Consider the following 12,285-nt stretch of genomic DNA (forward strand, 5'->3'; position numbering starts at 1 on the left):
TGCAGGTGTTTTCTGAGTTTGCGGGTGTTTTCTGAGTTTGCGGGTGTTTTCCGAATTTGCATATGTTTTCTGAATATGCAAGTGGTGTGGCGTTTGCATGTGTTTTGACCCTTCTTGGCCACCCTAATAATCAGTTACCAAAAACACAGAATGTATCAAATAAGATACAAAAAAGTATATATGTTAAATTTTTATTGAAATTTGGAGTTTTGAAATTCAGTGGAAAGTCAAATAAACATTTCAGTTCCAAAAAAATTAGAAATTTCTGGCTATAATTTGTGTTTTCAGGCTTTAATGGGTTGGTTACAGCTCAGCACCATTGTGTGAAATCTTCCTCAGTCAAATCTGGTAGTTTAACCCTTTCCAGGCTTGGGTGTTCATGTCATTTAGCATGGTGCTGTCAAAGACTACAACTAAGGAGATTTGGTCTCTAATTTTATTTCTTTTTAGTTAGTTTTGTAGGCACAGAATTGAGTTTTAGTCAGTTTTCGTTTTTTCTGCAAAGTTAAATGTCTATTTAGTGTCAGTTAACTAAAATTATTTTTATGTTGTAGTTTTAGTTGTTTAGTTATTCTAGTTAACTATAATAACCTTGGTACCATGTTCTGTTAGTCTGGTCATGATGAACTGTAAGACATCAATGAGGTAAAGGGGAACATTGATAATAACTCATTAAAAATAGAACAATATTTTTATAATATCTTTGAAAACGGGGGTTTACAAAGTGCGGTGACATACATGCAACAGAAGTCGACACTAGAACAACGCACTAGAACTACAACAGAAAAAAAACACTTAAAAACACAAATCAAAGAGTAAGAACCCTTACAAACATACTGAATAACCCAAAACGACAAGAACCCGAGCTTTACACCATCACAAAGTATAATTAAGAAGCTGTTTTGAATTTTGAGGGTACTGCTTTTTGTTTGAGTAGACAGTGAGTCGGCTAGTTAGTGAATTAAGTATACCAGACGGCTGAGTCTTTGAATGTCCAACTGCACCCGAAGGCATCAGCGCCTTGCTGAACGGTAGCTAGCTCAGGTGAGTCCTTTGACAATTTAAAGGTTCTGTTTTTGAACAGTTTGTCATAAATGTCCATAAATGCCAATTCTTACCTCAGTGAGTGTAGTTTCCTGTCAAAAAGAGCTAGCGTCGTTGCTAGCAGACAAAAATAAGCTGCATGACGTATTTCTGTGAACTCCATCCATTACAGGAAGTATCCTAAATAACTCACTGAAACCTAAAAACATAAGTATTGATATTTTTCATTGAGCTGAATGATTGGGCTTTATGTAGCTCAATGCGCGGGGAACTGGGATTTTTCTTTGCTATCAGCATGTCATCTGTGCTAGCTAACTCATGTTTCATAGATGGCGTTTCAGAGAGAGGTTAAAGGTAAGATGCTTCAGTCACACAGAAAAAGGTCAAATTTCTCCAAAAATATATAAAAAAGAAAACGAAATAAATAATAGGAAGTAGGCAGCGTGAACTTTTTTTATGAAATTAACCATTTAAAAGTGGAATGTAATTTAACCCCTAAGTCCTGTTAAGAAAAAGTCACTGCTTACTGTTTGACAAATGTTGTAAAATCAGTTAAACTGCAATAAAAAAAATATGTTTTTTTAAATTATTTTTCCTGATTTACTTTATTGAAGGGTTGTTATTGAATTTATATCATAACTTTGCCAATCAACAAAAAATAAATAAATAAATAAATAAATAATGTTACCTGTTAGATCTGGTTTTGGGTCAGGGGACTAAAGTATAATCCGTTTTTCTGTAAAAACCAATAAATGAAAAACTTTTTTTCCCCCTTTTTTTCACTTTCAACCAATCTCACGATTGAATTCAATTTCAATCTCATATTATATATTTTTTTTTAAATTTTTTTTTTATTTCTATTTTTTGAAATGATCATAATGAGCCTAATGGTGTATATAATAAACACCAACACTGATCAAAAATAAAAGCTCTATTTAATGTTACTTATCTTTTTATTGTTATTGGTTTATAAGTTTGGATATTATTTTGGTAGGGAGTCCATTTACCTCATGGTCACGTACTTTTGTTTCTTTGTTTCCAGACTTAAAACAGCAAAACGAAAAATCCAAAAACCAGTATGGGGCCGTTATTTGATTTGATTTTTTTCGTTTTTTGTTTTTGTTCAGAAAGATTTTTTTTTTTTTTTTAGTCTTTGGTTGAAAATGAAAAAAGGAAAAAGGGTGCCATTTTTCGTTTTTTGTTTTTTGTTTTTACTAGAAAAACGGATAATACTTTAGTCTCCTGACCGTTTTGATCCAGTATGATTTAATGCAATCTTGAAAAACACCCAGACTTAGAATATTCTAATGACTAATTTTATTTTTATCATTATCATCAGCTGATCTGTTGAAATCATGAACTAGAACATTAACTTTGGTACTTTTTTTTAAACTTTTTGCACAATACCAGATTTTACAAAAATAAAAACACACACATTTACTGTTAAGAACAAACTTTATAAAATCAGTTAAAATGCAAACAACAATAACAATATTTTTTCTTCCTTACTTTTACTGAGGCATAGTTTTTGATTTTTTTTTAATTTTTTCAGTTAAATTCCATTTTTTTCTATTATTTTGATCATAAACCACTACATGAAGTAGCAAATTTTATTTTCATTTACATTATCATCAGCTGACCTGTGTAGATGATGAGCTAGGGCATTGACTTTGGTGCATTTTTATATTTTGCCAGCTTTTACAGAATTGTCACACAGTTCCTGTTAAAGATCATATATTATAAAGTCAGACACATTTTTTTTTATTGGAAACTATATGAAAGACAAAAATCAACCAGATACCAGTAAAAACATAAAATGTGAAGTCCCGCCCTCAAGATAAATGCTTCAAATGATCAAAGTGATACATTTCTATTCTGGCCATGGAATAAAAACATACAGATTTCTGTGAGTTTGCTAAATTGAAGGATTTTAGTATCTCTGGCTGGGTTAGACACAGACACACTCATAAACAGGATTTATTCTCTCAAATAATTCAAACCACAGGACTACATCAGTAGCCACACATAAAGATCGTTTAAGTAGAAACATATTTTATAACACTGGTTTACAGAGGCTTACCAGTTCATCCCAAAGGCCCACCAGAGAAGGGACCGGGGAGGCAACAGAGGTGCAACATACTGGGATTTTTCATAATTTTACACAGCTACATGGAGTTGAGACAAGAAATCACAGGCAAGACCATTTTTGCCTGTAGTTTGTACAGTTAAAATACAATGTATGTGGCTTTAATTTAAAAAAGAATCCAATGAAAACACACATTTTCCTCAAATATCATGAGCAGGGACTGGGTAGAGACAGAGTTATTACAAAAATAAAACTAAAAACTACAGAAAATGTTTGAACAGGTTATAAGGGTTGAGTTAGCGAAGCGTTCTTTGTGTAAGTTTTAAACTAGCCTACGTTTTAGCAATAGTTTATTGAACCTTTGCTCCACTAACAGGCATCAGTAGCTCTGTGGATGAACTGTAAGTATGTTTATAAGATTGTCTGGAGTGTGTTTCTGTGACAAACAGGCTCCAATCTTCCGTTTATGACTCTGAGTCTTGCTCAAGAATGACAAACTGATGGAGATGACCTTGGTCTCCAACTAATAGGCTAAGAGATATTAAAACACAGTTTCTGGCATAGAGATTAAACCTCGGCTTATCTGAATATTTCTTACAATAAATTAAGATAAGGGCAGAGATTAAAAGGAGAGTTAATTTAATTCATTATCCTGAAGGGTTTGAGAGCACACTATGATCCACTGTTATCCTACTTTTTCCCTTTTTTAGCTTTAAACTTCATGTGGATCTCATTAAATCTTAAAAATGGGTTTATCTTATAGATTTACAGAGGAACTGTCCTTGAAAAAGTCAGTAGCATTCTTTTAGAAATTCTGTATTATGATGAAATGGGATGTAGGGGTCGTTTTAGTTAATAGGCGGCTTTTTAATGAATTTTGGGAAATTTGGTTTAAAAATCTAAGAGTAACGTACATGAGAGCGAGAAAAGAGGCGACATTTGACCTCTTACCTTACTTGGCTTTTCATTCATGCTCCATAAGGATGTTAAAACCTTTTTGTTCTCCATTTCCATGCCTGATGAGTCGCCAAACAGCCACTTTTTTCTCAGTTTGTGTTTTCCTCTCACACTCAGGTCAAGGACAACTTGAGGGGAGATTTTGCAGCCCTGGTCCACAAGGTGGCACACTTGTTTTCTGTAAGTACACACACACACACACACACACACACACACAGACGCACTATTGCTGCCTACTTTGTCCTTCATTACCCAATCACAGTTTTCCTCTCCTAACATCCACTTCTGGAGGCTCTCGGACTATAGGCTGACTGAGTGGTTCCTGAGTGGTTTATTTCCTTTGCTCTCCTAGATGCAAACACTCTCCCTCTTTGTGTGCTACTTCCTGTTCACGCTAGTGAGCACTCAGAATTTCATAAACCAGCAGACAATGAGGCTGAAGTCAAGCCCATCGATGAGCATCAGTAGTGTAAGCCCCCAGCTGTCTGGAGACCAGTAACCGGCGGAGGCTTTTAGTGGGGAGACAGCGTAAAGCTGCAGCATCAGCCAGCGCTGTGAGTTTCACAGTTACATGCTATCTGCTCAGTAGAAGTTAAATAGATCAGCATCTAACTTTCATTTTATCAGATGCTCCAAATCAGTAACTCGTGGTCTGCCTTTACAAGGAGTCTGCTCAGTCTCATCAGCCAGTGATGGTCAAAAGAAAATAGTACCAGTTTGTTCTGGATGCTTTTCTGTAATCTGACTGATGGTGCGGTTTGTTGTGGTAACACTTTCTTACATACAGTGGACAGGCCTTGAGTGGGCATCTTTAGAGATTAAAAAAAAAAGCTCAGTGCCAAGTAGTATGGATGATTGACCTAATTATTGGAGTTTTAAAAATACCACTGTGCAGTTAGAACCCGTAAGCTTTTGTCTCACCAGTACATGCACACCGTTCTCATGCAGAACCATTTTCATGCAATGCAATGTGATGCATAAAGACTGTGAGCGGCTGCTAACAGCTACAGAAAGTAAGCTACAGTAGATTACAGCAACAGGGTTAGGAGATAAATCTGTCTTGATCTGAGGAGAGAGATTTCTGTGTGAATATTACATCCTTACTTTAAAGCACAGGTGTCAAACTCAAGGCCTGGGGACCAAATCCTGCCTGTGGAACGATTATATCCGGCCTGCGAGATCATATCATATTTGTATAACAACTGGCCCACCAGTATGAGGTCTGCAGATTTCCTCCAGTATAATGATGTAAACTTCAACTTGATTATTTAGAATATCCTTGTTAAGCCATAAAAACCTGAAAAAGTAAAGAGTAAGAAAATTAGAGAAAAAGTCAAGAATGTAGGGGAAAAAATAATTTGTGTTTTATTTCATATTTTCAATTTTGCATCTCAAGATTACGACTCAAACTTATGATTTTAACTTTTCATTGCATACTTTGACCTTTTCAGCTCATAATTTAGACTTTATATGTCACATTTTTATCTTTGAGGTTCCCAATTTTATATTTTAAGTCATATTTTGACCTATTCAGCTCATTACTTTGGCTTTTAATCCTATATTTTGACTTTTAAACACATGATTTCAATTTTTTGTCATATTTTGACATTTCAAATTCATAATTTTTACTTGTTATATCATATTTTGACCCTTTCAACTCCTTACTTTGGCTTTTTAATCCAATATTTGACTTTTAAACACATGGTTTAAATTTTTTTTCTCATATTTTGACATTTTAAATTAATTATTTTTTTCTTTTTGTATCATATTTTACCTTTTCAACTCCTTACTTTGGCTTTTTAATCCTATATTTTGACTTTTAAACACATATATCATATTTTGACCTTTTACACTTCCAATTTTGAATTTAAGTCATATCTTTAACTTTTAAAGTCATCATTTTGAATTATAGCTCATATTTTGATATTTCCAGCTCCTAATTTTGGCTTTTTAATCCCACATTTTAAACTATCAGACTCACAATTTAAAATTTTAAGACATAATTGTCTTTTAAACTCATGATTTTAAATTTGATCTCATATTTTGACCTTTCAAACTTATAATTTCAACTTTCTCCTCATATACTTGCTCTTTGAAAACATTATTTTTCTATTTTTAATATCGTGTTTTGATCTTTTAAACTAATAAATTGGATTTTTTTCAGATTTGAGCCTTTAAATTTAACATTTTTAGGTTTTTGAATTTCCTAATGATTATCATCAGTGTTTTTTTTCATATTTTATTACTGGTGAAAATGAGGTTGACAGTTTAAGGTTTTGTTGACCCTGTTCAGCCCTCAGGTTAGACCTAAATCCAGAATGTGATTGAGTTTGACACCCCTGCTCTAAAGTAAAACCAGTAAAGCCTTCATAGGAGAATCAACAAATGTTGTGTTATTTTAAACTGCCCCTCAAAGTCCTGACAGTGTAACAGTTTGACAGTGAGCCAGCATGCCTTGCACCAGGACCTGAAACTACAAGAAGCCAAATGGAATCCAGCCATACCTTTTTTTTTGTATTTTTTTAGATCTCATATGTTTTTCCTACTGCAACAGAAGGCCTTTGCATTTTTCACACTCCTCTGAGAATAATTAGACTGAACTGTCCTGATGGATAATAAATCTGGACACATTAAAAGCTTCATAATTCAAATCAAAGCTCTGTTCTGATCAGAGCTGAATGATTTGCAAAAATAATCGAATTGAGATTTTTCTCCTCAATATTGAAATTGTGATTTAATATGCTATTATTATTAGGTTCCTCAATTTATGCATTTTTAAACAAATTCAAGCAATAAATCATTCTGTATCATAACCCTACATTCACGCTCATCATACATTTAACCACTTTATTGCAAAACTGATCTACATTTTAACTTTGTGGAGAAGGCTCTGCTCTAAACATGCTCCCTGTGTTAGTCAGGCAGCTGTGAAACCCCACATAAATAGATACATAAATGACTGTGCTTTGAAAACAATCAAATTATTTTAGAAGCAATGAATCCATAGTAGTATGACTCTGAATATGAGGGTGCAGCAAGCTTTAAGCTATAAAGGAGGCGGCTGGGGTGGAGGAGATGAAGCTGGCTGTCAGCTGACTGCAGCTGGGGTATGAACTAATGCTAAGCTTCATCAGTATTAGAATGAACTTGTTATTTCTGCTCATATTGAAAACTCGATACCCAGTTCTTTATTGAAAGGGATTATCATTTTTGTCACTCATTTTGACTAAAACAAAAACGCACATAAAACATGAAAAGGAGGATTATTGTAAGCCATTTAAAAAATTGAAATTTGAATTATTGCATGATGTGCATAAAATTTTTGCTGCTGCAAAAATAAATGTATTAAACTGATATTTTGACAAATTTTAAGTCAAAGAAATATTGCAACTTCTGTGATTTGTGAATTGCAACAGGCCATAATGTGATTTAACCTAATTTGCGATGAATTGCCCAGCCCTAGTTGTGATCAGCTAGTCTAAGATGTGAAGCTTCCAGTGTCTCCAAAAGAGGTATGAGACCAAATGTAACAATCACTGACTGTTTTGTTAAATTTGGTGAAAATCATACCTTCATCTCTTTTATCTGAACTAGTGATATGATGATTTTTTTTTTAGAAATATGGAATAACAAGACATTCACGAGATATAGGGTAAGATATAATTATGTTCATTTGAAAAGCATGTGTTGCCAGGCCTAATGCTTAATAAACACACTGTGTTTAGTCCAGACAGAGAATTGTCATTAAAAACTACTTTTGGCATATTTTTCTGCAATTTTACAAAATTAAAAGTAGTTTAATTTTCGGCCATTTTTTGCATGCTGACATTGTGCAGCTGCCTGTCTGTTTGACATTTAGCTTTAAGTCCATGTGGATTTAACCTGGAACTATGGATGCACAGATGCAGTGGTTTGACATCTGTATCAGCCAATATCAGCACTTGTGACAAACCTCAGTCATCTGCAAATAATGTGATGTGAACTGCATATAAGTGGCAGCACATCTGTTGTGTTAATGCTGGCATTTAGCACACCTAACTGCTGATTTAGAAAAGAGGTTTATTATTGTGCAAAGATGTGACTGCTGGACAAACTCTGTTCATGATCTGTTTTCATGGTCTGCTGTGAGAGGAAATGTTGGTCCAGTTTAACCAAAAGATGTGATGAAAAACATCAGGCCAATCAGACTAGACTATCATTCTAAACACCACTGTCAGCATCTGAGCTGATCTTTACAATCAGTGCATCTCTACTTAGAACTGACTTTGTTCTTTATTTCTTTTTGTCTTAAAAAGCTTGTAAAACATCAACCTGTGGTGCACAGTCAAGCTCTAGACATCTTTTTTTTTTTTTTTTTTTTTCAGGACAACCTGGGCTTTCAGAATATATTTACCACAGTAATGTCACTTGATTTTTAAAAAATTTTTAGGACTCTGAAGACACAAGAACAAAATAAATCTGAATTTGAAACTCAAAGGTTTTTGTTGATAACACACAGTAAACATCAGTGACTAAGCATTTTCTTTGCACAGACTTGTTCTCCATCTCTTCAGGACAAAACAGTGAAAAGAAACATTCTGTGACTGACGGTTTTTGAAATATCTACATCCATACAAATAAAAAGTCAAACACTCCCCCAACAAATATGGCACTACCAACTGAAAAAAGCCAAAGTAAATGATCGGAAAATGGATTAAAAATGGACAAAAAGACACGTACAATCGGATCAAACGCTGTGGATTTAATCTTTAAAGACCCGGAAAAGTCACTGAAGCTCCGAGCTCGCTAGAAAGGTGTCCTTTAGGGCTACGGAGACATTGAGGGTAGCAAACCAACAACAAAATGGCCAGCTTTCAGATGAAAAAGAGTGTCTGTGACTTATGGTTCAAAAGTTAACAACGTTTTTCTAAACTATGTCACTTCTTGTTGTATACGACAACGCCGTCCTCAGAGACCCCAGGAAGTCAGCCAAGTTCTGGGCTCACTAGAAAATGTTCTGTAAGAGTTTCAAATGCATGAAGAACATATTTTATAAAGGCACAACACAGAGCTTTCATGGGAAAGAACAAGTTAGTGTCACGGCTTACAGTTCAAAAGTTACCAAGCAATTTATAAAGCTGCATGGATCCGTGTCGTGTGAGCTCTAAGCTCTAATTAAAGATAAAAACTATAATATGACATTGATATAAGTATTCAGACCCTTTGCAACAACACTTGAAATTTACCTGCCTTCAATTTTTGCTGAGAGGTTTCTCACCTTGATTATAGTCCACCTGTGGTAAATTAAACTGATCAGACATGATTTGGAAAGGCACACCCCTCTCTATAGAAGACCTCACAGCTGACGAGCTTACTCTGATGATATCAGAGCAAAAACCAAGCCATGAGGCCAAAGGAGCTGCAGAGCTCAGAGACAGGATTGGTGACAGGCACAGATCTGAGGGAGGCTATAAAAATTCTGTTCCATTTAAGGTTCCCACAAGCACAGTGAAGTTTGGCACAACCAGGACTCTCCTGAGAGCTGGTGAAATGGCCAAACTGAGCAATCTGTAGAGAAGAGCCTTAATAAGAAAGGAGACCAAAAACATTCTACTTTATACACCAAGACGGGGCAGTGTGAGTGAGACGTTTGTAACTGCAGGAGTTAATGCTCTACATCAGGGCTCTTCAATTACAAATTCAACCAGCCAAATTTCAAAATCAAGAAATGTAGCCGGGACAGACATGTTCAGAGCCAGGTCAGCAGCTGGTAATAATTTTTAAAACAATACAGATTAATATGATGAAAATATGCACTTTTGATTCACAGTCTACCTTTTAAATTTGCCAACATGACAAAAGCACATCAAAAAGTTCATAAAATACAACAATAGAGATTTATTTGAACATAACCTGAGGTAGTAGAAACACTTTTTCATGTGAATAAAAATAAAATGAATAGAATGAAAAATAAAATGAAATTCTGTAAGTAACATATCTTAAAGTGCATAAAAACTTGATTAGCACAGTTGTAGCTACAGTTGAAAAGGACATATTTTATGCAGAGTGTTGCATTCACGGTCTGAAATGCTGTGGGAATTTATGAAAACTTGCAAAATAGGTTGCCCTCTGCATCTCTGGCATGACCACAGGCTGGGCCACTTGGGGGTCCGTTCTGAGCCATATGTGGCCCCCGGGCCGCTAATTGGACAGGCCTGCTCTACATGCTGATTTAAGAAGTCTGGTGTATAAATGTATGTGTCCGCTTGATTCCACTGGGAATGAAATTAATTTGGCCCTGACTGACATCAAATATGGTGCTGTTAAATACATGTCACCACTATGGAAACACTGGTACAGACGCCTGCTTTAAGTGTAATCTTATTTTTATGCTCTTTATACTGAATCTAATTTATTAACTTTTATTGTGCCTTTATAGAAACATGTATGTATTGTTCTGTCCTTTTCATGTGTTGTATTGTGTTTTATATATTTTCTGGACCTAGAGTCTGTAATAAAGTTTGAATTGAACTGAATTATGGGACACCATCACTGCAGTCCTCCACTGACCTGGGCTTATGGCAGAGTGGCTAGACAGAAGCCTCTCAGTGCAAAATGCATGACAGCTCGCTTGGAGTTTGCAAAAAAACTCCACATGAGGAGATGCTTCCATCTAGCCACACGTGATACTCGTTGCTATACATTTACCCTCACTGTCCTCATCCTGATCCACATCGCTTTTCAATTTCCTCATCCTCATTCTCATCGTGATCGATCTCACTGTCCTTGTCCTTGTTTTTATTTCAGTAATCCCAGATTTATACCAAAATGCACAATACCAAAATGTAATGGTATCATTGTGAATCCATAACAGTACAGTCTTTGCAGTATTCCATAATGGTACAGTATTGCCTCAAGGCAATCGTCTGCACAAACAGTGTTCAAGATGGCATCCAGAGTGTCATGTGATAAGTCAAAACACTTTTATGGGTTACTTAAGGACCTGTCATTTTTTAAAAGTATGCGATCATACTTGGGAATGTATTACGTGAGAGCACAAGGCCAAAAAGTGGTATGTTGCCTACAGGCAACACTGCACCATAGAGGGTTAACAAGAGCAACAAGCCGCACTGACCACTTCTCTTCTCGGGGAAGACTTTTTGCTGTTCTCGACCGGCTTCAGCGTGAGTTTTATCCACATCAAACTCAATTATGGCAGCGTTTGCCTGTTGAGCACGGGTGCGTACCTGTACCGCACATGCGTACAACCTCGTTTTGTCTCGCCACTCTGATTGGCCTGTATTGAATGGGTCAGACAGAACGTTCCTCCAATCACCTTCCAAGTACTTATAAACGTCCTGCCCTTCCCAAACGCCTCCTATAGGAGGTTCCCAGGATGAATGTGAAATATATCCCTGTAATGGAGACATGAAACAGTCTCTCTGGCGTGTCAGGCTAAGAATAAAGAAAATCTATCTTCACACTGAGTGGCATGTGACATCTTTTATGCATGCGGTCAGCTAAGGACTATGTCTAGTTTGAATCTGATAACAGGCCTATCATTGAAACTGCCAATGCAATAAAATGCAATTCATCACTATAATGTATTTTTATAAAGATTCTACATTTCTAGTTTGTGTGGATGTTGGTGTTCCTAATATTTTCCCCTCTCTATTGACTTTATTCTTACATGCATGTAAAATGTGTCATGTTTATGACACAGTCAAAATGCAGAGCCTTTTTAAAAGTGGAATTTATAGAAAACTGATTGTATGTTGCATTTTAAGGCTGATCGGTGTAGGAGCCCAGTCTGTATAGCCTCCCCTGCAGCACGCTGCTCGCACTTTTTAGTTTTAATTTGTCTCTCAACTGCCCCCCATACATAACTCATACATAAATATTTATATCCACCGTGGCTGCACGCATGGCTTCGTATGTCAGTCAGTGAAGTAAATCTCCGTGCTTGTGTGGAAACAGTCTAAAAATGTTTAAAGTGCACTATTCTGGGGTCAGCGGCTATTAAGTTTAATAAGCATAACCTCCACATGTAGATCAGTTAGCCGGCTGTGCGCACAAACTGTGCCCTGCCACGAGTTTTTAGGGCATGGCCCAGTGCAGTATGGGTATTAAGAGCGACTAAGCTGTTAACTGAAGATAGAATGGGGATGGAGGAGAGGCGGAGGGTCTGTCTGGTTGCTAGGATACATTGCCGGCGCCAA

At 36.0% G+C, this 12,285-nt stretch overlaps 1 protein-coding gene and 1 long non-coding RNA gene across 4 annotated transcripts in view; one reads left to right on the top strand and one right to left on the bottom strand.

Annotated features, from left to right (window-relative positions):
* The window catches only part of LOC121523156 (1-acylglycerol-3-phosphate O-acyltransferase ABHD5-like), a 26,978-nt gene extending 25,637 nt beyond the window's left edge, over positions 1-1,341 (bottom strand). Inside the window, exon 1 of one of the 3 annotated variants that reach the window (XM_041807923.1) lies at positions 1,119-1,340. The gene's annotated coding sequence lies outside the window, so the exon portion shown is untranslated. Of the gene's footprint in view, positions 1-1,118 lie in introns of all 3 variants that reach the window. The other 2 variants (XM_041807924.1, XM_041807925.1) reach the window with 2 other exon arrangements.
* The window catches only part of LOC121523157, a 27,065-nt gene continuing 15,787 nt past the window's right edge, over positions 1,008-12,285 (top strand). Inside the window, exons 1-2 of the long non-coding RNA XR_005993032.1 lie at positions 1,008-1,044; positions 4,205-4,267. This is a non-coding gene — a long non-coding RNA (uncharacterized LOC121523157). The remainder of the gene's footprint in view (positions 1,045-4,204; positions 4,268-12,285) is intronic.

This window comes from Cheilinus undulatus, linkage group 16 (genome assembly GCF_018320785.1).
Source record: "Cheilinus undulatus linkage group 16, ASM1832078v1, whole genome shotgun sequence".
NCBI classification, from domain to species: domain Eukaryota; kingdom Metazoa; phylum Chordata; class Actinopteri; order Labriformes; family Labridae; genus Cheilinus; species Cheilinus undulatus.